General features: G+C 42.9%; 1 protein-coding gene across 6 annotated transcripts in view; it reads right to left on the reverse strand.

Moving 5' to 3' along the window:
• Positions 1-16,520, reverse strand: part of RAD18 (RAD18 E3 ubiquitin protein ligase) — a 151,018-nt gene that overhangs the window by 16,865 nt on the left and 117,633 nt on the right. The gene's annotated exons all lie outside the window — the stretch shown is intronic.

Raw genomic sequence — 16,520 nt, forward strand, 5'->3', positions numbered from 1 at the left:
CCACTAGTTCTCATGACAGCATAAAAAGACTACAGATTGAGGAGATAAGAATGTATGAATATAATTAAGCAGAAGGGGATTCATTATGAATGCAGAAAATGGCACAGCAAAAACTAAAAAAGCTATTGCAGACTATGGGATTGACAATTCAGCATTGCATATTTTTATATATGTAGTATTACCTTCCTTTCTACTGCGGAAAAAAATTCTAAACCGAGGCATTATTTTCAATGGATTTCCGCTCGTAAACCGAAAATTATGTTAACGGAGGCGTTCATAAATCGAGGTACTACTGTATTTGTAAGCTTAATTTTTTTCACTTTTCTCCTAGTTTCAATATATTTTTTCCGGTTGTTTTAAGCTCTCCAGGGTGTGGATTATCTTTGATTTGGAGCTTTACTGATTCATCTGAAAGACTGGTAATATATGGATTCATATGAGTTTCATTTTATCATACAAAGCACAGGATAATTTTTTCCTATATTGTTATGAGCATTGACTAACATAAGATACCAAACAGTTAAGAACATGCAAAAGTCAATCAGATGATAACCTTTCTCAGCTGAAAATATAAGAAGTTGAATAACCCAATATGGAAAAACTGAAGTCTGATTCAAAATAGGGAAAGTGATATGATAGTCAATGTTAGTCCCTATTCCTCAAACTCTGTTCTTAACTTTATATCAGTTCCAAACCTTCCCTGTATTTATGCTGTAGTGGAAAGTAACTCATTTTTAATAACTAAAATGATAAATCCTCATTCCCCTCCATCTCAGTCAGTGCTCAGTGAATTCCATGCCTAAATTAGAACACTAATAGGCACAAGTCTGATCTCAATGGACATTCAGGAACTATTTTCTTCCCATGGCTTCATGTTTCTGCTCTGTTCAGAACCATGATTAACTCCTCAGGTACCTCATCAAATAGTGAGAAAGTGAAGTGAAAAGTAGACTGGGTTGGCTGGGCCTTTCCACAGTGTTAATCAGCGTCCAGGTTACTGCAAGATTGGAGAAGGAATCTCTGACCTTCACAAAAGGCCCACTGTCCTCAGTTTATTTTCCAACAATAACTGACCCAATTTATCTACATGGCTTTCATTTGCAACCCTTTGTTTGCAAGTCTGTTCTGCATGAATACTATTAATACCTTCCGTGGTGTGAAACTTTTTAGCTGATGTACATTCAAACTGTGACAACAGTGTCAGTGAAGTCTTCCCTGTCCCAAGGGGTCTCCAAAATACAGGAAAGTGACCCTGTGTGGGTGGTGGAACCAAGAGAAAGGCTTCCCATGATGATTGTGATACACAAGCAGGCAGGCTCATAATGGGATATGTCATAGTTTCCTTTTGTTACTGGAACAAAAGTATACCTTGGAGAGCCAGATTGTATGCACCAAAGGTGGGCAACTGTGGCAGATCCAAGGGGAAAGTTTCTGCCTCCACAAAACTCTGGAGGATGGAAGGATTTTGCCAGATTACTATAATCCACCCTCCCAAGAAGTAAAACTGAAAGTAGCCCATCCTTTCTTTAAGCATGCATGTTCAATGTAACTATGTTTTATTTGTTTGTTTGCTCCTGGCACTTACATGCCATTTGACACAAATTCTCTAAGCAGTGTATAGTAAAAAGAACACATGGCACAAGATAAAAACAGTATCAACAATCTTAAAATAACAAATAATTAAAAGTCCTGTAGAAACCGAACAATAATAATAGTTTTTGAGGGATGATGTGACAATATCAAAAACTGAACAGAGGTGCATCATTAGCATGAACTCATAATGGAAAGGAATAGTCCTACTGAGGTGCTAAGCTGGAAAGTGTATTGGACTCAAAGCGTGGTGGGAATGGGAGCAAGCACACAGGTTCCACATCCCCCCCACCCAGAGTTCACAAAGACCCTTGTCTCTTCAGTGTAAAGATCTGCATAGGTACTACAAGCATGTTTCCCTGCTCATTTCAAGCTGAATACATGAGGGTCTGCCTGACTTCTGGGTGGGGTGGGGATGAGAACACGACATTATCTGCATCCTCATGACACCACCACCTTTTGAGCCCCACGCTTTTCCAGTCTTAATACATGAAGAGGGGCAGTCATTCCATGAGCAACTCAACAGTTGTTGGGTGGGAGCAGGTCGTCATTTGTTGGTCCTGTTTCACACCTGTTTTGATCAGTAGATGTTGCACTGCATGGTATTCTTACAGCCGCCATCCTCAAATGTTCTTTTTCATTTATCACTGGGTTTCAGAGACCCAGCAAGAGATGAACAACCTGCAGTTGGTCCTCTGCCTTCTGCAAAAGGATGCCATCTGGGCATGCTATCTGAAGCAAGGACATGTTGAAGGCAGGTGTCCTCTACTACAAAGAAATCACCACAGTGCCACTTATTAGACCCTGAGCTGTACTCTGCATTGTCAAACAACTTCACACTTTATCTGTTTAGGGTAGTAATCCCAGCAATACAGTTACAAATCTATAACTATTAAACAATTCAAAAAGAAAAAAAACTAGCAAACAAGTAAACGATGCACTTTAATTAAGCAATGCAAAACAAACCAGGCCTTAAATGGAGTATATTACTGCTTTAATGATTTATGAAGGGGGAAAAAAACAAGCAAGCAAGAATAGAATGATCTGATTTTAGAAAAACCAAAGCAAACTATTTAAATCACTGCTTCGCTAATCTGCATCATAAAAGCTGAACATTTCCTATGCTTATAATGATGGCAAACTGCAGTTCCCATGGGACATAAAACTTTGCATAGTATTCTAGAGACAAATATAGAAGTGCTACACAACTGAAATCAAAGCTGTATAATTAAAGAATGCTAGTGAAATAAATGTTCTAGGAAAGTGAACTGACTTTCTGTCAGGATAACATACAAGTATCAGTTTATATTAAGTTACACCTGAAAACGTTTCTCCAGAAAGCAAATCTGGTTCAGGAACTAGTTTCCCAAACACTTCCCTATGGTTAAAACACATATTGATGTACCTTGATATTTCATATGAAAACACTCATCTTACTTGAAGCCAATCAACTTGAGTCAGTTTGGATGGAACATAAATTGGATTACAGAAATACAGTTTTCAGAAGATAAAACAAGTAGCTTTATGTACTAGCACCAACGTTTCGATTTGGAATTCAGATTCATACTTTTAAAACTTTGGAGTTTCCAAATATCTTAAACTGTTACAGATACGCAAAATATTGTTGAAAAAATTCCCAGTGATTGTGTCAAACAAAAAGAGTGCACACTAACACCCAGCAGTGCCAAGGTATTAGGAAATAACTGTAATGGGCAGTTACTGTAACTGTAACTGTGGGCATGCCAGTAGAGAATGCCATCCACACTGGGGAAGCAAAGGTGAAGTGGGCAAATACCCTGGGCAATACTAGCAGGCAGACTGGAGCAGCAGATAGCCCATGGTGGATAGGAATTGTGCCAACAGCGCAGTTGAGTAAGTGAGCACAATCTTGGAGCAGCAGATGGAAAAATAAAAGAGGCAGGAGAAGGGGGCAACAGAATGAAGCGTGGCATATTGAGTAGCCTAAGCAGAGTGTGCTATTCTCGCTTACTTAAAGGGGACTTCAGGGAAGTCCAGCATTGGTAGGTTGACCTTACCGGGGAAATAAGGTATCCCCAAACAGATTCCTTCTCAGCCCAGTACAGTAATAACAAGTGATTGTTCTTTTTTTCTTTTTTCTTTTGGCTTGAAGGGCTCCTGCATGTGTGCCTCTCCTCTGCCATATCCTTCCGTTGGGGCAGTGTCTCTGGAGGAAAGGCCCCTGCCCTGAAGATGTATTGTAGAGTCCAAGTTTCTCATTCCTGAAACAACAAGGCAAGCTTCCCAGAAAGTGTCCCAGAAATTTTGTCTTGTTGTTGCAGGGATGAGCAACTTCGACTCTACAATACATCTGCTGGGATTGTTGTTTGGGGAAATTGCTAGTTTCTTCCTGTTCTATTTGACCCCTCAATTTTAGCTGGACCTTCTTCACTAGCTGCTGCTGCATGTGATGGAAAGTTGGCTGCCGTTGCTGCCCCTTCTTGTTGCTGCTTAAGATCCATTGCCTACTGTTTAGTCCAGGATCCAGGAAGGTTGTTAGAATGTACTCCTTCTTTCCACAAAGAGGAAAACCTGTAGTACAGCAGGACCTTTAGCTTGCTGGCCAGGCTAACCACTTTCCCAGGCTAACCACTCTCCCACATTTAACATTATTAAAATGAATCATTTTTACAAGATAATGCTATGAATAAGGTGACATTACGTCTAAGTAGTCACCATTTATTCCCAGATAGTTTATAAAATTATTTATCATTCAATTCTTCTGGCAAGGTGATCACAAAGCAAGTAAAAGTTCAAATATAAAACAAAAAATTAAGAAAAGAATATGATCAAACTCTAAAAACATACAGTGCATAGAATTGAAATACACAGAAGATTCAAAAGGTCAAATGTTGTCAAAAGAATCCAAAGGTCTTTATGGAGAGGTGCATCTTAAGCAGCTAATGACACTTAATGCATATGTAATTCAATAACTAGGGTTTCACAACCAAAAAGGTTATTGTTTAGGTTGCTGTTTCCTAGCCATCACCCACAAGTGGGTCTGTCTCAAGGCTAATAATGGTTTTAAAGTTAGTCCTCCCAAACAGTAATTATGTGGATACTGATACGGCTCAGTACTACCTACCACTTGGGGGCATTCCAACACCATGCTTGAGATGTCCTCCATTAACTCCAAAAATGAGGCTGCTGGGCAGCAGGGTGGCAAGTACACCAACATTCTGCCTCCGGCACCAGCATCATGAGAGAAGGCTTGAAATTTGCTCCTGGATAGACTGATTCCTTGCTAACAAAGCACAGAACCCCTGTGAATGAATGTAATGTCTGTCTCTCTCATCTGTGTCTAAGCCTGCTCTGCACTCATCAGAGAAAATGGAGCACTTCTGTGTAGTGTTGGGCCAAGAATGTGGAGGGATGTAGCACAGATAAACAACTATAGGAAAGCAGCCCCTCTCCACAGTGATTCTGAGCAATATGGAAGGGGACTTCAGAGAAGTCCAGCATTGGTAGGTTGACCTTAACGGAAATAAGATATCCCCAAACAGATTCCTTTTCAGTCCAGTAATAACAAGTGATTGTTCTTTATTTGGCTTGAAGGGCTCCTGCATGTGTGTGTGTGTGTTTAGTCGTTTAGTCGTGTCCGACTCTTCGTGACCCCATGGACCAGAGCACGCCAGGCCCTCCTGTCTTCTACTGCCTCCCGGAGTTGTGTCAGGTTCATGTTGGTTGCTTCGCAGACACTGTCCAGCCATCTCATCCTCGGTCGTCCCCTTCTCCTCTTGCCATCACACCTTCCTAACATCAAGGTTTTTTCCAAGGACTCTTTTCTTCTCATGAGATGGCCAAAGTACTGGAGCCTCAGCTTCAGGATCTGTCCTTCAAGTGAGCATTCAGGGTTGATTTCCTTTAGAACTGATAGGTTTGTTCTCCTTGCAGTCCAGGGGATTCTCAAGAGCCTCCTCCAGCACCACAATTCAAAGGCATCAATTCTTCGGCGGTCTGCTTTCTTTATGGTCCAGCTCTCACTTCCATACATCACGACAGGAAAAACCATAGCTTTGACTATTCGGACTTTTGTTGGCAAGGTGATGTCTCTGCTTTTCAAGATGCTGTCAAGATTTGTCATCGCTTTCCTCCCAAGAAGAAGGCGCCTTTTAATTTCAGGGCTGCTGTCTCCATCTGCAGTGATCATGGAGCCCAGGAAGATAAAATTTGACACTGCCTCCATATCTTCCCCTTCTATTTCCCAGGGGAAATAGAGGCATGTGTGCCTCTGTCATATCCTTCTGTTGGGGGAGTGTCTCTGGAGGAAAGGCCCCTGCCCTGCAGATGTATTGCGGAGTCCAAGTTCCTCATCCCTGCAACAACAGGGCAAGCTTCCCAGGAAGTGTCCCAGAAAGCTCTCCACAGACAGTGATTCTTCTTGTTGTTGTTTAGTCGTGTTCGACTCTTCGTGAACTCATGGACCAGAGCACGCCAGGCCCTCCTGTCTTCCACTGCCTCCTGGAGTTGGGTCAAATTCCTGTTGGCAGCTTTGGTGACACTGTCCAACCATCTCATCCTCTGTCGTCCCCTTTTCCTCTTGCCTTCACACTTTCCCAACATCAGGGTCTTTTCCAGGGGAAAGTGATTCTTAGCTATATGGAATAACAACAGCTAGCCCAGATGTCTTCCACGGCCAATGACTGAAAGTACTGGAATTGGGGTAGCAGCCCCAGGCCCTCTTCATGGACAGTGTTTCTAAGCCACTGAAAAACAAAATTCCCAAGCCCTCTACACAGACGGTGATTCTGAGTTCTTCATAAAGGGCCAGCAGACAGCCGAGAGTAAAATAGGACCATATCAGATGGAAGAAATACAGTCACTTCCTGGAAGAAGAGGAGATCTAGGATGGCTAGTAGGGGACTTTCTTCTAAGGGGTACAGTAGCAGCATCTCCCAGGAGGTATGCTGTCTCCTTGGGACAAGGAACCAAGAGGTGAAGGACAGCTTGCCAAGACTCACCAAGCCTACTGACCACAATTCCTTTCTTCTGATCCATGTAGGACCAGAATATGCTGCCAGACACAGCCTTTAGTGCATTACAAGTGACTACAGTGCTGTGCGTTCAAATATGAGGACACAGATGACATTTTTTCACCACTCCTTCCTATTGATTTCAGGAAAGCTTATTATTTCAATAAACGTAGCAAATATTGGCAATCTTGTGGTCAGACATACTCGAAGAAAAGGGAGTCTAGAATGGGTAAGTTTCTTAAGGTGAGATACTGAAGCCATAATTACAAGCGATTCCTATGAGAAAGAGAAGTGGAAGATGTCTCAGCAAACCAGCATGGCTGCAAAAGGTGCTTTCATATTAACCTAAGAGTTTAAAAGGAAATGAAGGGCAGGGAATGTAGGAGAGGGAAAATCACAAAGTAAGAGTACAACTGAGTAGCCAATATTTGCCACAAGAAAAATAGTATTGCTTAAGTGAAAAATGTGCTGATCTGAGAGAGATTTAAAACAAAACAGAGTGACTTTCTGCTGTGCTCAAAGCAAGAGAAAAAGACAGAAATGATGGGTCTCCTGCATGGAGGGAATGGAAATATTTATTTATTTATTTATTTTATTTAATTTTATTGGATTTCTAACCCGCCCATCTAGACCAAAGGTCTACTCTGGGCAGCATTAGAGACTATAAATCCAAGATGGTAAGATGTGAAAGACACACACAGCCTAAAAACCCAAAGGCAAGGGTAGGTGATACTTGTATTAGATCATGAAAAAAGGCATACACAGAAGCTGGCTTTTGATTCATACAAATCTTTAAAAGGGTGGGCACCAAAGATCTGTGTGTATGGTGCAGAAAAACACAACAGTTCCAAGAATCATGGCTACATGTGGAGGCTAGGCTTCTTTGCTTAAAGCATGTTTCAAAATGGAGGCTGAAGTTTCAAGTCAGAAGTGCAGCTTTCAATTTCCACCAATTGGGATGTCAACTGGAATGTCTTTCCAAATCCTCTTAAACAAGAAGGCTGCCAGTCATTGAGCAACAGAAGAAGAGGAGGAATTCTGAATGACTGACACACAAATACACATGTAATCATACAAATTGCTCTTCTGGATCCAAGTGCTTCTAATCCAGCACGTTTTCCCCACCTGCCTGGGGTGATGGCCACCGTTAACCCAACCATCCAGTATTCTGAGGTAGAGGTTAACACCATTCTACAATTCTTCTTTTCCTGAAAAGCTTTTGGCACAACCCTCAGTAAACTCATACCCTATTTAATAGAGGCCTAAGCACTGTACATGTAATTTAACCACCTATTCTTTGCCTATGCCTTGATGCCCTTTCACATCTTCTGTTATCTCCTTTGAATCCTTTTCTAGATCATAATCACTGCAAAGCAGAGATCTGTCCTCTCATACTTTGAAAAGCTGGGACAATAACTAATAACAATAACAAACAATAATGACATTTTCTTAGTTATTTTAAGCTATTACTATCTGTAAATCCAGACTTTTATATACAGTGGTGCCTCGCTTTACAATTGCCCCATTTAATGACGAAATCGCATTACGACGAAGTTTTTGCAATTGCTTTTGCGATCGCAAAACGATGTTTCCAGTGGGGGAATTTTGCTTTGCGATGATTGGTTCCCTGCTTTGGGAACCGATTCTTCACAAAATGATGATATTTCCAACAGCTGATCAGCGGTTTCAAAATGGCCACTGGGTAAATAAAATGGCCCCCCGCTGTTTTCTGGGACGGATTCTTCGCATTACAGGCACCGAAAATGGCCTCCCTATGGAGGATCTTTGCTGGACGGTGAGTTTCAAGCCCTTTGGAATGCATTAAACGGGTTTTAATGCGTTTCAATGGCTTTTTTCTTTTCGCATTATGTTTTCATTCTACAGCGATTTCGCTAGAACGAATTAATATTGTAATACGAAGCACCACTGTAGTTGGCTAGATAGCTCAGTGACTTGGGTTGCTAGCTACACAACTAGAGGTTGAGAGTTTGATTTCCCACTGTGCCTTCTGGGAGAGAAGCCAGCTTGTGTAGCCTAGGGCAACCTGCATAGTCCTAGACTGGTAACAAAACAAGGAAATGCTATCTTACTTCTGAGTACCCCGTCCCTAGAAAACCCTGGAAATGTTTGCCATATGTTGGAATTAACTTGACAGCACATAATATTATTGTTGATGTATGTTGCCAGAGTTAAAGAAGGTTAAAGATACTCTGAAAGCAAAGAAACACTAGCAAATTGTAGACATTCAGCTATCATAACTAACAGCTGCCAAGAAGTCTATTAACCATGAATATGTTTAATCTTTTAGAAGCTCAGTGATCCAGAATGCTAGGGGAAATACACTACCAACATAGTCATAAGCAAATAGCCATTAAATCCACAGGCCTAGGTACACAACACCAGATATCCCAGCCCAAATAAAGTGGAATAATGTGATCAATGTAATCTATCAAGAAGTAATGGAAATGAAAGCTACAATACGTTACTGATGATCTGTACACATTTCATCAGAAAGGTCACACAGATAGTTTAGTGGCAGAGAGGGCAATCTCTGAATAACCCATATTGCGGCAACATTCTTATGGTTGGACAGAATTCAAAACAAAGTCCCATAAATCACTGTTTACCCCGTGACCCCTGCTTGTTTCACCCAACACAGAGCTCACGGAGGTATCCCAACACACCTCTTGACACACTGCCACCAGTTGATCTCTTTATCAACTTATACTTCTTTATGAAAGACTAAGGTCCATTCAGTACTGATTTTTTAACAGAAACAGTTTATTGCTTACACATGGTTTCAATAATAATTCTTAAGCACATTCTTAAAGTTTCACAAAGCTTCAATGTTTTTCTTTAATCTCTTTTATATTAATTAGCACGGGTCACACTCGGCCTAATCACTCCTTAAACACTCTCCCTCAAAACCTCAAACTATCCTCTGCTCTAGCTCTCTCTGACACCAACGGACCTTCTTCTCTCCCAGGGTCTGCCTCTCAGCACCCCTCTTGGTCCCGCCTCACAACCACATTAACATACACCTTATGAATAACGCATATAACTTAGAGTGAACGCCACAATCACATTCTGCAAAGTCGCAATTTTTCAAGTTTAATAGGTGGGTTGGTTGGATCGGCTGAAATATTTGAAGATTTGATTAGGAGGTTTTCGTTTCTATTTTTTAATCTGTGCAGCCCACCTGGTATTAAATAGGTTAAGTCAATATTTTCTGGAACTTAATTGCCATGATCAGAAAGCTTAGTTTTCTCTGAAAAGCAGCTAAATTAAGATACTGGATAGCTTCCAGTATACAAGTACACTGATAATGAAGCAACAAAAGTCACAAAATCTTTTTAAAATGCTTAATGTATGCTTTAAGAAGAGCATTATAATTTGCTACAAATATGTTAATGGGTGCAGTTTAAGGCATATGTATTTAAGATTGCTAATTAAGGAAATGCTGAAGATCTGTCAACATATGACTATTTTATGCCCTATTTCCATTTCTGAAGTAAGCTTCACCATTGTATGATGTGCATTATTATTACCCTAATGCTACACAGGGAATGTGGTGGTGCTGCGGGCTAAACTGCAGAAGCCTGTGCTGCAGGGTCAGAAGACCAAGCAGTTGTAAGATCGAATCCACGCGACGGAGTGAGCTCCCGTCGCTTGTCCCAGCTCCCGCTAACCTAGCGGTTCGAAAGCATGCAAATGCAAGTAGATCAATAGGGACCACCTCGGTGGGAAGGTAACAGCGTTCCGTGTCTAAGTCGCACTGGCCATGTGACCACGGAAGATTGTCTTCGGACAAACGCTGGCTCTATGGCTTGGAAACAGGGATGAGTCGAACATGACTGGACATGACTGGACAATGACTGGACAAAAATTCGACTGGAGTCGAACATGACTGGACAAAAATTGTCAAGGGGAACCTTTACCTTTACCTAATGCTACACTGAAATACAGAATAAAGCACTAGTCTTGAAACTGTTGTGTACTACAACACACTAAAGAAATCTCAGAATTTACTGTTTATTCTGCTTCAGTTTAAATCAGCTAATAAAAATAAGGAGCAAATGAAATGTGGGGAAATCACTTAAAAAATCTGTAATGTAATTACTCCATCAATTCTCTAATTGGGACATGCTAACAGCACCTGAAGTTGTTCATTTTAGCAATCAGCTTCTAAAATAGAGTCACTAATGTCTATCACTCTTCAAGTGTAGCAGTGTCAGAGTACACAGCATTAATTTGTGTTGATAACCTTGCCTTTAAATTACAAGAGTTTTAAAATTAACCTATACTTTAAAAACATCTAACACATGATACTCATTAGAAAATCTACTTAACCTAATGTGCTAACTCATTTAAATTCAAAAAAGGGAACCACTTTTGTGGGATTTTTCTGCTCAAAGAATTTCTAAAGGCACCAAAGGCAAAATGCACTTGTAAATTACAATGTACACAAACCTGAACTATCTCTGCAGGCAAAAAAAATATGAAACTGAGGCTTTCGTACTTTGACCCATCATGAGAAGACAGGATTTTCTGGGGGAAAAAAACAATAATTCTGGGAAAGGTTGGAGGTAGCAGGAAAACCAAATATGGGATGAATTGACTCCATAAAGAAACCCACAGGCTTCAGTTTACAAGAGCTGAGGAGGACTGTTCATTACAGGACATTTTAGAGATTTCTCATTGAGAGGGTTGCCAAAAGTCAGAGATGACTTGACAATACATAACAACAACTTCCTTATTATGCATGCTTCTAGAGAAGCTTGGAATAGTGGAAGAGCTGTCAAGTAGAGACGGGCATGAACCAGAAAAACAATGAATCAGGTTCATGGCTACAAACTACCCCCAAGAAAGCTAACTGGTGCAATTTGCTTTTATGGTTGGTGCATGGAGGGAAGGGAACTCAGTGCCTCCACCCCTTCTGATGCCTAACTGGCCACTTCCTGCTGCCCCCATTCACCTCTCTACCTGGTCCTGCCTGGTCCTCCTCTTCCACCACTGCCATTGTCAGAGACAGTGGCCCGGCTTCCCTTTGAGGTGACAAACTTTGATTTTATCTAGAACCCATTTGTATCCCTAGAAGTCCATAGTATCTGTAAGATCTCTTCCAAAAGCACATTCAAAATGAACGTAATTCCCTCCTCCCATCACTTTCTTCCCTGTCCAGCTTTTACATCTGTGCACAGTAACTGGTAACAGCACAGTCTGAATGACCCAAATATAACTTTAATCTATAAAAAATAAAATGATTTTCATGTGAATTTCTTTGGTATGCTCCAGTAGCCAATACAGTGGACCCACAGACGGCTTGACTTACAGACTTTTTGAGTTACAGACTTCTCTGGCCGCAAAATTTAGGTTTGACTTGCAGCCTGAGAATTGACTTACAGACCAGAAAAAAACCAAAATGGAACAAAAACGGCCTGTTACGGGATTAATCGGTTTTCAATGCACTGTAGGTCAATGGAGACATGACCTACAGACTTTTTGACTTGAGAACCGCCTTCCAATACGGATTAAGTTCTCAAGTCAAGACCCCACTGTATATAGCTGCAGTATGATCACTAGTGCCTCTTCCTTTTTTAAAATCCAACTTGACTGTTTGGCAGCTCTCAGTCCATTTATGGTAACAAATATGGTAATGCTGTTGTACAATCTTTAATATCACCTGACTTGCATGGGAAATTCATACAGTGAATAAGTCACCACAATCTCTGATGTCTCTTTTCTTTGGCGCGTAGAATGGATATTTAACATGGTTCAACTTGTGGACTACTGTTTCTATTCCATATTTATTGGCATAATGTTACAAGGATTCTGAAAGAATCAGTCTCTACCTGTCTCTTCCAATTCCTATGAGTACAGCTTCTATATTTTCTAAAACTGAAAGTTCCTTCTTGAAAGATTCTTCTTTGTTACATATTATATACACCTGCAGGGCAATGTTTCCAACTTTTTATTTTATTGTTCAGTCTTTTTCTAATTGCACTATCATGAATTTTAACATTTAACATGCTAATTGAGGCCTGTAGAGTCTGAGATGTAACACGTGTTTTTTGCAGTTTCTCTGTGCTGCACAGAAACTGCATGGTCTGGCCTTGGAGTGAATTTGCTTGGACATCCATTCTTGGGAAGATTGGTACAGTAACTGTCTTGAATGTTTTCCATTTGTGAATAATCTTCAGTGTAGAATGGTGGTCTTTCAATTGTTTGAGAATTGCCTAATAACACTGTCCAGAATGATAAGCAGCAACAATTGCTTCTATATTATCATTGCTAATTTTCTTGGCATTCCGTAACACACATCTGAATGCTCCAGAACAGCATAGTTTGAAAGTACAGCTTTTAGAGAGGTGGTCACACTTGCTGATGGTCAGTTACTCAGGGGCATTTGGTTATCAGCACCTGCTACTTAGCCTCTTAATCCCTGTGGAAGAATGGTGTACTTAGTTTCTCACACATGGCTTCTCCATTTTGGATTTATTTTTGTTAAATTAATCATGACACAGTGTAATATCTCATGTGTTGTTCATCTGAGGTTGTATTTTTCCTAATGCAATATATTCTTGGAGTTCTAGCTGCCTGAATAGCAGCAGGTACAAAACATTACCACTGAGTTAACCTTTAAGAACTTTTCAAACAGTAATTCAACGCTGGACTAGAAGAGAATGTTGAAATGGTTCCTGGCTCTAACCATTATTTCTGTTCCTGTTTCATATAAAAAAGTCACTCTTTGGGAATTTCAACTACTTTACATGCATCCCTTCTCATTATGTCTGCTGTTCTGTGATTTCATATTCTCTCAGTACAGATTTTGCTAGTCATTTGTCGTTATCCTTGCTTGCATCTTGGCTTCTTAATGTTGTTGCTCATCTACAGAGCCCAAAAACAGCTATTAATCCCTTTTCCTACCACTTAGACTGCAGTTTAACCACTTTGTTCTCTTCACATACAAGTGGAGTCTCGACTTATGGTTGGCTCCATTTATGAACTTTTCGAGATCCGTACTTCTCTGGCCGCAAAGTTTTACTTCAACTTGTGGCTGGAAAAATTGACCTAGGGACCAGAAGAGGCAGGCCTCCCCCTTCCAGTCTGTAGGTCGCGGATCTGCCTCTGGATACCTTCCAGGGCTTCTCCGCTGCCACGGGAGGCATCTCGGAGGTCCCCCCCACCGCCGATAGTGCCTCCGAAGCACTATCGGCGGTGGGGGGAACCTCCAGATGCCTCCCATGGCAGCGGAGAAGCCCTGGAAGGCATCCGGAGGTCTCGCCGCCACCGCGGCTGCTGGGAGCCGCGCCGCGCCGGGCAATCCCAGCCATGCTCGGACACCCAGGAGCCCGAGCATGGCCAAGATAGCCCAGTGCGGCTTGGCTCCCAGCAACAGCAGCGGCAGCAGGGTGGGGGGAACTCCGGATGGCTTCCATGGCTTCTCTGCCTGGAAGGCATCTGGAGGTCCCCCGCCCCCGCTCCTGCTAGCCATGCCATGCTGGGCAATCCCAGCCATGCTCAGACTCCCAGGAGCCAGAGCATGACCAAGATCGCCTGGTGCAGCGCGGCTCCCAGTGGCAGCGGGAACCTCCGGATGCCTTCCATGGCTTCTCCACCACCCTGGAAGGCATCTGGATGTCCCCTGCCGCTGGGAGTCGAGCAATCCCAGCCATGCTCGGACTCCCAGGAGCCTGAGCATGGCTGAGATCGCCTGGCGTGGCTTCCAGCAGCGGCGGCGGGCGGGAACCTCCAGATGCCTTCCATGGCTTCTCCGCCGTCCTGGAAAGCATCTGGAGGTACCCCACCACCGCCACTGCTGCTGGGAGCCTTCCGAGGTCTCAAAGGGCTTCCCCCCCGACATTGGAGGAATCCTTTGGGAGCTCCAAAGGCAAACAGGCAGGGAGAAAGGGCTGGAAATTCGAATTTCCCGCCCTTTCTCCCTGCCTTTTTGCCTTCGGAGCTCTCAAAGGGCTTCCTCCAATGTCGGGCGGAAAGCTCTGAAGGCAAAAAGGCAGGGAGAAAGGGCGGGAAATTCAAATTTCCAGCCCTTTCTCCTGCCTGTTTGCCTTTGGAGTTCTCAAAGGGCTTTCCTCCTGACATTGGGGGAAGCCCTTTGAGAGCTCCGAAGGCTCCCAGCAGCAGCACTGGTGGCGGGGGGGGGGGGGGGGAACGACCTCCGGATGCCTTCCAGGGCTTCTCTGCCAGGAAGGCATCCAGAGGTCCCCCGCCACCGCTGCCACTGCTGGGAGCCGCACCGCACCGGGTGATCCCAGCCATGCTCGGACTCCCAGCAGCAGCGGCGGCGGCGTGGGAACTTCCGGAAGCCTTCCCCACTGCCATGGAAGGCCTCTTGGATATCCCCCACCGCCGCCAATAGTGCCTCCGAAGCACTATCGGCAGCAGCAGGGGGGGACCTCCGAGAGGCCTCTGGCAGTGGTGCCGAACCCCTCAGAGTCCTCCAGGAGTGACGATGGCTGCGGCAGGGGAGCTCCGAGAGGCCTCTGGCAGCCACGCTGAAGCCCTCGGAGTCCTCCAGCAGTGGCGATGGCAGCAGCGGGGGACCCCTTGAAGACTTCAAAAAAGTAAGATTCATTTTTTAAAAAATGTATTTTAATTTTGTCTGTGTGGGGGAGGGTGTTTCTTGGGCGGGTTACAGATTAATGTGTTTTCAATGCATTCCTATAGGGAATGCATTTTCAACTTGAGGACTTTTCGACCTACAGACCCCCTTCCAATACAGATTAATTCCGTAGGTCGAGACCTCACTGTACATACAGTAAATTAAATAACCCACCAAAAAAAGAAAAAGCTTCGTTTAGCTCCATTCACAAAACCCTCTCTCCATCTTTCTCTCCCTGCCCCCTCTGCAGCCACAGAGAGATACACGCAGAGAATGAAGGGCAACCAGCTGGCTTACCTAGTGGTAGGGTGTGCATTGTTTCAAAAGGACAAAGGGCTGATGTAATTATTTAAGTAAGTTAGTCCTTTAGAACTGTGCTCAAAATGTGCTACAAGTATTTGATTCAAAATTGAAGGATTTCTTCTCTTGAAAACACATACTCTTGAGGAGCGTTCTTATTTCTTAGTAGTCTAGTGTTTGCCACTTAGTGACACAGTGCACTCTTCCTGACTACAGACCCGCTTCAACTAATTAAAATTAATGTGATTTAAAATGAAAATAGCTCTGTGATGTACAAGCTCCAGGTCCCCACAGAGTCTGTGCCAAGCTTCAGATATCTAGCTCAGACAGTCTTGGAGCTACAGGAGGGGCAAATACAGACAGTCACACATACCTTCTTTAATTATTGGAGATTTATCATTACAGTACCTGCCTATTAGGATGTATAACACAGTTTGTTTTGATTTAATGTATTATTAAAAATTTAACTGTTCTTTTGTTACTGATCAGGAAATGATGCATAATTTGCTTTTTCCTGGAAAAGATGTGAAACTAAACCCAAAACAACAGAGTCTTAATGGAACAGTTTAGAATTATTTGTAAAATAATATGAATTGGCTTCAACACCAACACTTTAAATACTATTTCTATTCCTCTCTGCCACTGACACTATCAAATTTATCAGAGTTGTCATCTGCACCAATATATTAGTCAAGTCCTATTTGAATCTCTGAGATACCTTTATCTCATAAGTAGAGATGGGGTTATTCGTATACCCCCCCCGCACAGCTGGAGTTAATGAGGGTCCAGCACCCTGAGGCCATATTGTCCACTCACGTGTCCGCCGCCGGCACTGCTCTTCCTTCCAATTGCTCCAGAGTGCCCGGTCAGCTAGCCACTCCTGGCAGAAGGCAGGAAGGTGAGTCTCCCTGCAAGGCTGATGAGTGGCTAGCCGACCGGGCACTCCGGAGCGACTGGAAGGAAGAGCACGACCGGCAGTTGTGGCAGATGCGTGAGTAGATGGTCCAGCCCCAGGA

The sequence above is a fragment of the Pogona vitticeps genome, chromosome 2, assembly GCF_051106095.1.
Source record: "Pogona vitticeps strain Pit_001003342236 chromosome 2, PviZW2.1, whole genome shotgun sequence".
In the NCBI taxonomy this organism is placed as follows: domain Eukaryota; kingdom Metazoa; phylum Chordata; class Lepidosauria; order Squamata; family Agamidae; genus Pogona; species Pogona vitticeps.